This window comes from Apis dorsata, unplaced genomic scaffold (genome assembly GCF_000469605.1).
Source record: "Apis dorsata unplaced genomic scaffold, Apis dorsata 1.3 scaffold_206, whole genome shotgun sequence".
Lineage (NCBI taxonomy): Eukaryota > Metazoa > Arthropoda > Insecta > Hymenoptera > Apidae > Apis > Apis dorsata.
In genome coordinates, this window is record NW_006263490.1 from 185,297 (window position 1) to 193,832 (window position 8,536).

Sequence of the window (8,536 nt, forward strand, 5' to 3'; positions counted from 1 at the left end):
GACATTCGCTGCACAATCTCGTATTAATTTAAAATCACTCGTTTGACAGAGGGGGTAAATTTGCTTCCTGCCTTTTTCTTTCTCCCCCTTCCTTCGCTACGACTTCGCTAATAAACCACCCTTTCTACGTGAGGGATATACTACGTTAGCTTCGAGTTTTCTATTGTGCTTTCGAGGGGGTGAGTTTTAGCGGAAAAAAATTCGAATAAGAGATTGAATAAGAGATTATATCGGAATTCAGACGGCGTAATTGGATTAAATACATATTTACGCATGATGATATGGGATCAGAAATACCAATAGATTTTTTTCTAATTTTATTAATTCGATATTTGTGTTAACGAATTGTCTCTTTTGCGTTTGGACATTTTCTCGAAATATATTTTGCTATTTATGCAAATTATTTAAGCAAATTATGAGGTAATATAAAAATAATAATACTTATATAACTTTTTTATATAATAATTTTTTTTTTATATATAATAACTTTTTTATTTCGTTAAAAGTTTAATATATGAACTTCGTGAAACTTTTTTATGAAGATAGAGGAAGAAATTGTATATTTTATAAATATATTATTGTTGAAATTTCTTATAATTGCACAAAGAACAGTAAATGTTTAATTTTTTAATGCAATTGATCGATTGATTGACGTTTTCGAAAAATTTTCGATTTATTTAACGAAGCAATGAAACACGATCTCGTTATAATTCCACTCGGAATTAAAAATTTTAATTGGATAGTGATAGACTAGATTTGAATTCTTTTTCAAATTTGCTTTTTTTTTTTTTTCGTAAAAATGGAAAAAAAAAAAGAAATTGCCTTTGAGAAATCAAATTTCGAGCAAAATTATATTAGATCACGGACTGAGTGTGATAATTGAGAGAATCAATATGGATAACGCGGTTAAGCGAGATAATCAATATTTTGAAAACTCGTGTCGAACAAGCTAAATGTTTAGCAAACGTCGTTTTCTCTTTGGTTTGATTTGTTCAGAGTCCGTTATTTGATTAACACTCGAGAGAAGAGATTCTCCGATTATTTTCAACACTGCACAACACGTAGATCGATGTTGGTTAATGACATTACATCAATTCTAGGGATATTAAATAAAAACGCATATTTCGTGCAAAATCTGTAAATTGAGATTTAATTTTTATTAATTTAATCAAATTTTTAATTTTCTTTCTTTCTTTCTTTTTTTTTTCTTTAAACGAAACTTTTATTCGAAATATTACACTATATACGTATAAAATAGAAATTTCTAATTTTAATTAATACATTCGATATATTATAGGGATTTTCTATTTATTCTGGATGTTTAATATTTTAATAATACTTTTTAACATTATCGAAATATCCAGAATAGATAAACTTTAAACAATGTCTCTAAAAATAACTTTGAATGTGAAAAAATAAAAATTTCAGTTATTTTTATCCTTTATCGATATATCGAATTATCGATAATACGTTAAACGTTCGAGACCAGTGATGCAATATGGCGGTTGATGCGTACGGTCAACGACTCGCGATACAAATATTTTCAAGGAAAGAAATCTTTTCAAGATTATTGTAATTTTCTTTTGCGTGCGTGTATTCATTGTGCACAATTTTTGAATTTCCTTGCATTTTTCGCTGTTTTGAAATTGTTTGTTGTAGTTTTTGCGTATTAATGGTAAAACTATCGACTTATATTACCCAAGTATTTATTTTACAAAATTGAGGAATTTGGTTACTTTAGTGTCAATTTTATAAAAATTTCGATGAAATGCATTTTATTTCAACATAGTCGACATGAGATGGCAAAATCAACAACATTGACATGTACAAACAGGTGGAATAAAATAGATAGGAAGTCGGTATTCGTTCGATTCATCTTATTTATTCTATTTAATCTTCCTTATCGATAAAGTCAATATTACCCGGTGTGTATACAACCTATGATATATTACAATGCTCTGTAACGGACGCCATTACGTTAGAATCTACGATGAAACTTGTACATGTGCGTGTATATGTGTATGTGTACGTTCCATTCTTCAAAACTGGTTTATCGGGAAGCAACGTTTTCGCGATGAAAAATATGGAATTGTTGTTTCAACGCGTTTATCTTGGCTCTTCTCTGCGAAAATAAGATATCGGCCAATCACGAATTTATAAATCGAAAAATTGAAATTGGATCGACGAATCAACGAGTTATCGAATTAATCAAATTTCTATAAGTTTTATAATCTTGTTTTATATTGCTTAATTGATTTTTTATTTTCACTAAAAATATTACTTTTGTTTGCAAAATTTCGTTCCATTCAAAAAAAGATTCAATTTAATTATCTTTAATTATCTTGCTTTAAAATCTAAATCAATAATTCTAGTGTCAAAAATATTTATCGAAAGGTATAATTATTATTTATTCGCGCAAAAATCGATCAACGCAAACGCCTCCTTTTTCCCTCCCCATAAAGTATGCACGCGGGTGAAACGAAGGTTTGTTCCTTTGGTCTTTCAACGCGTGCAAAAGGGAGACAAGGTGGACAAAGCGCGGGCAAAAAGCACGAGGCAGAAGTTACACGAACCCAGTCGTGCATGGCTGACCATGCAAGGATTTATTCACTGTTCCCCCACTTGACTGGGAAACTATAGTCCATTAGACAGTCGGCGAGTCACCACGGGCCAATGGCCAATAATTTATCGTTTTATCTCTTAGACGCAGCCCGAGATCGCGTAATTAATTCGATCAAAAATTCAAACTCTTCGAAACATTTCTCTTTAGCCATTCACCGCGTGCACCGCCGCGTAATACTAGTGATTAGGATGTATAAAACTTTGTTGAAAATTGAATAACTGGACGGATGAAGTTACCAAGACTTTTTTGAATAGTGTACATACCATTACGATCAAAACTTTGGAATGATTAATGTCTTTTGTGGTGAATTAAAAAAAGTTAGGTTAGAATTTTGTCATTTATAAAATTTATCTCCGGAAATTGAATTCGGACAGGTGAGTAATAAGTACATTATCGTCTGAAATATTAATATAATCGAAAAAAAAGTTAGGTTAGAATTTACCTGAAAAATTTGTGACCGGAAATTGAATTTAGATAGAAAGTAAATGTTCTTTTCGAATAATGTGCTAGATTTTTTTCAATAAAATGAATCTATGGAATAAAGTTATTCGTGTTCGTTATAAAAATATGAGATATGAAAGAATTGGTTTCTTCCTGAAAATCGTGTCCAAGAAGAATAATTTCACAACGTTGGAGAAGTTTAACGAATTATGAAAATTTTGATCATGCAAATTCGAAGGTTTTAGAGATGATATACAGGGATTTCATGTTAGTTATCCATTTTAATCTCTCAAGGCACAGTGTAATAATCCTGATGGAATAACAGCATTTGTAAATTGAAATAGTTGCACCAGAATCTGAATTTCGCGGACTGTCTCGCAAATATTACAGGATTTCCTAAGCATTTCAACCAGTATTACGGATATGTTGATTAAGAGCATTACAGAAATTGCATTAAATTGAAGCATTTCTGGTTGAATAAATAATATATACATACGATTCCTTCAAAATTTTAATTCTTATTTATAAAATTTAAAAAAAAATATCCAAAAAATAATTTTCTTATCTCACAATCTTTTCAATTTATCCTAAATAAATCATGTATCATATTTAAAACGAACAAGAAATTATTTTTATTGCATAAAACACGATTATACAAATTTCATTTTCATAATCCCAAAATTATTTATTTACACTTAATTAATCTTCGAGTTAAGATCGTCAAGATGTCGATCGACAATTAAAGAATAATTTAGAGTTTTTCTTTTATCTTATCTTTTCTTGTTAAACTTGTTAAACTTCAATCTCGTCCAATTGTAAATGGTAACATTTTACGTGTCTCTGTTTCCATCCGGATGGCGATATATCTCGAAGAAGGCTGGTGGAGGACCCCTCTTCTATATTCTCCCTTCCCTCCCCAATTTAAAGTTTCCCGTGTTTAAAATTAAGCGCAGAAAAGTTTTCCTCGGATAAACTGAACTTGTTAAACGTAGCCAGAAACTCGCTCAATATCTTCTCCTCCCCCCCCTCTCTTTCTTTCCACGTGGTCGGATTTCTCGAATTGGCCGCGATGAAAACACGTGTCCTCCACAATTCTTCGGATCTGGAAGAAGTTGGAAGATGTTCGGTTTCACGAGATATATCGTGTAATTTAATATATATGATAATTTAGAATTTAATCTAAAAAATTGTTTATAAGAAATTATAATTCGTAGAATTGTATCAAAAGAAAGATTAAATTTTGGAAAAGAGAAAAGAAATTTATCTTTCTAACGAAGAAGAAGAAATGTGAATTGTCGTTAAAGATGTGTTTTTTTTCTTTTTTTGCTTGCAGAACAAACTACCGTCCCCATGCTTGGCAGCAGTGCGTTTCCTGGGACCACTTTAGGTGAGTCGAAATCGTTTTCGTAATGGAAATTTCTCTATTAAAATTTTCACCCAATGAAATTGTTTGCCTTCCATCCTTTCCGCCATCCCTCGATGCGATTCTCAAACCACTCCACGTTTATTATCGACCGATACACAGAGGCCACTCTCGCCATTTTAAAGGCGAATCGATATCCCCTTGTGGAGAGTTTTAAAGTGCCTCGATATCGACCGGCAAATTTTCTTTTTTTTCTTCTGTTCGGTGAAAGTCGAAGAGTTTAACAAACTTCGTTTATATCGGCCAATGTGCCGATAGAAATATATAGATGAAAAAAGAAAAAGATTCTCGATATCGATTTCGTAAAAAATCTCAGTTTCCTTTGCATCTGCTTTTTTGATTTTTTTTCTTGTCAAGAGAAGGAGAGAATTTAATTTTTTATTTTTTTGTCGTTGGTGAGTAAGATGAGCGAGTAAAAGAATATTCTTTTTTTTTTTATTTGATATTGAGACAAAAGTTTGATTAAATTTTAATATTTTGAGATTCTTGATCATTCGCTCACAAGTCAATGTTTATTATTTAAAAGAGGGGAGGAGTTCCATCTCCTATCATCAGAAAGGATGGAAAACGAATGAAGAAAGTCTGTGTGGAAGTTTGATAAAAAAACTTGGATAAACTTCGATCGATTGATAAAAAGTTTTCGTATCGATTTCACGATTACTTACGCGAGTTCCTTATCATTCAGATTAAAAAGTGGAAAAGAAATTGCATCGTCTGTATTCGTTTTTTCCCCGATACAATAATAAATGAAACACAGGCTATTTCGAAAAATTTTTCTCGTCGATCTTTTTTCTTCCTTACGATTTCTTCTTCTTTTCTTCTTTTCTTCTTCTTACGATTCTCTGAGGAGCAAGTGAAAGGAAAGAAAAAAGGATCGATCATTTTTCTTTATATTATTTCTCGTACTCCTCGAGGAGGAGTATCTTCGAGTTGACACAGGAAATATTCGGAACGAGATGGAGATAAGCAGTGGTGGAGGGGATAAAGGAGAGGTTCCGGGGGATAGTTATCGCCTATTTCCTTTTTCTACTGGAAGGAAAGGAAAAAAAGAAACTTTTCTTCTCGATAGACGGAGATATCCAACGTGGATAACGCGGATAACGTACGACTTTGCGGAATTTAATTCCAACTTCCCAGGAGATCGACGATTTGATCTAAATCCAAGACGGAAGTTCTCTTCGTTCTCTCGTCCCTTCGTACATGTATAAGTGTATTTGCACTGTAGATATGCGATATCTTGGAACCTTTCCCTCTAACTCGGACGAAACACGGTCTTGAAAAAAAATCGAGAAGCTAAGTATTTAATTTCTCTATTAGATTTGATTTTTTAGATCTAGGGATCCCTAGATTTAAGATCCTCGAAAAGCAAGTAGAATTTTCTAATTTTGTTTAAAATTTAAAGGACTGGACGCGTAAGATCATAATATTTAATTTCTTCGTTAGTTTCGATTCTTTAGATCTAGGGATCCCTAGATTGGGGGATATTATATTATAAATGAGAGTTTTTAATTGAAATGTATGGAAGTTGGGTGTCCGAAATAAGAAATAAAAGTGCGCTCGTGAATTATTTGCATCAAACCTTTTGAGATTAGGGAGAGGTAAATTATTTTAACTTTTTTGAGGATTGAACGTGACGGATGGTGATCCAGAGGGAATAAGAAGCGTGTGGAATATTTTTTTAGAAAATTATATTTCGAATTTAATTTTGTTCTTCTGATTAATTTCTCTCTTTCTCTCTCTCTCTATATATATATATATTGATTTTACAGTTTATCTTGGATCAGTTTATTACTGCATTATCCGTGATTGCGTTTAATATCATTAGGATGATGAGTGGGTATCCATAAACGTGTCGAATCAATAATTTCTCTCGTTGATTAGAAGCGGTATTTATTTTGCCTCTATATAAACGAAAATTAATTATGTTTTGGCCCTCGTGCAATTTCGATTGATGTGGAATCGGGGAGGGAAGGGTTCGTGTAGTGGAATTCGCGCAGTCAAAGGATTAGGGATCCACCGAGTTATTCCAATAATATCGCTCTTTATCGAAAGTGACGAACATTCAATTAATCAATAATGGGATTTTCGTGGTTGTACATTGTTTGAATTAATCCATCGATTAATCTCTGATCTGAAATTCTGAAAACGGTTTTCATTACTTCATTCTTATCGCGATTGCTCCCTTTCTCTACCATTTTTCAAGTACGAAGCGAGAATTTTAAAGAATAAAAAAAATTCTTTTTTTTATTCTATAAATTTTTTTATATCTATAAATCTAGGGATTCCTAGAATCTAGAAGTACATCTAGAGTTTTTCCTTCATTTTAACTTAAAAGCTAAACAACGCGTAAAATTACAACAATATTTAATTTCTATTAGATTTGATATTTTAGATCTAGGGATCCCTAGATTTAAAATCCTCGAAAGGCACGTAGAATTTTCTAATTTTGTTTAAAAGTTAAAGGACTGGACGCGTAAGATCATAATATTTAATTTCTTCATTAGTTTTGATTCTTTAGATCTAGGGATCCCTAGATTTAAAATTCTCGAAAGACATGTAGAACTTTCTAATTTTGTTCAAAAGTTAAAGGACTGAGAAGTATTTCATTTCATCTTAAATTCTACATCCGTAAGATTTAGAAATCCTTAGACACTCTAGATTCTTAAGAAGATTCCATAAAGCTTTCTAATTTTACTTTCAAAATTTTGCTTGGAAAGGAACGCATGGAACTTGAGATATTTGAATATATTTCAAAAAAGTGCGAGATAGGCTGTTTCAGCTTAAGAGAGAGGGTAGAGTGTAATTTACCATAGGGAGGAGTATCTTAGAACGAGAGAAGAGGCACATTTCACGAGTGAATTTGAAAATACGTTGAATATAATTTTTTTTTTCGCCCGCAATTCTTTCGAGAAAATCGAGTTTAAAAATTCGCAGCGCGTTTTCGCCTACTCTTCACCGAATAAGGATGAAAAGTTTGGGCACGAGATATTATTCTCTTCCAAAGAAAAGATAAGTCGAAAATGTGGAATAAATTTTTTTTTTTTTTTTTTGCTCGTTTCATGTACCTCTTTTTCAAAAAGTTTGAAAATTCCTGTCTTATAATATATTAGTGTTCCTTTATTATCCTGGATAAATGACTTGATAAAGATATAAAAAATTGGACAGGTTGGATGATTTCACAACGAAAACAATTCGAAATTAAATTTTTCTATTCGAAGCTTCGTTTCCAAGAAAATTAATTCCGAGAAGGGAAATTACTCGGATGTTAAATTACTTTTAAGAAAAATAAAAAAGAAAAAGAAGAGAGAACGAAAGAAATTCTGTTAAAAATCTATTTAATATAATTCTCACGATTAATATACACACAAATAATTGATTTAAAATAAAAAAAAAAAATATACTTGAAACGTTAGTTGAAAAAATTGGAAGAAAATCGTAGAATTAGAAGAATCAGAGCGTTTAAAAGAAACTTTTTTTCAAACTAATTTGAAAAATTGAATTTCTTCTCTTTGCCAAAGTTTTCTCTTTTTCCTTTCTTTCTTTCTTCTTTTTTTTTTACGAAATATTTCATTGGACTGTGAATAAGCGACGAATTTCATTTTCTATCGTGCTCTCTCTCTTTCTCTCTATAAAATCAAAAACTTTCCCGAAACAGAATAATAGGAACGCGATATATTTGATTGAAAAAAAAAAACTCGAAATCGAACGAATCGAGATCAAAAAATGGATATATAAATTAAAATATTAAGTTAAAATCTGTGAAACGTGGAGGAAAATCGAACGATTCTTATCGAGAAACAATTTTTTCGACGGTGAATTCGAAGGCAAAATGGCCGATCCGATTAATTAATCGAACAACTCGAGTTTAATAAGGGATTTCGTGGGGCCGATTCCCTGCGTTTGCTTTGAACAAGATTGCTCAGCTTTCCCCTCCGATTGATTTTTATTCCCGATAGATATAAATATAACACGTTTCATTCTAAATTTATGTTTGATTTTCTATTTTTTTTTTTTTTTTATTACGAAACCGGAAAGTTTTTTTTTTTTTT

General features: G+C 31.4%; 1 long non-coding RNA gene across 1 annotated transcript; it reads left to right on the forward strand.

The window, feature by feature from the left end:
- Positions 1–6,745: 6,745 nt before the first annotated feature.
- LOC116185531 lies at positions 6,746–7,409 on the forward strand. Its single transcript, XR_004150377.1, has 2 exons — positions 6,746–6,943; positions 7,071–7,409. It is a non-coding gene; the product is annotated as an uncharacterized LOC116185531 (long non-coding RNA).
- The last annotated feature ends 1,127 nt before the right edge of the window (positions 7,410–8,536 follow it).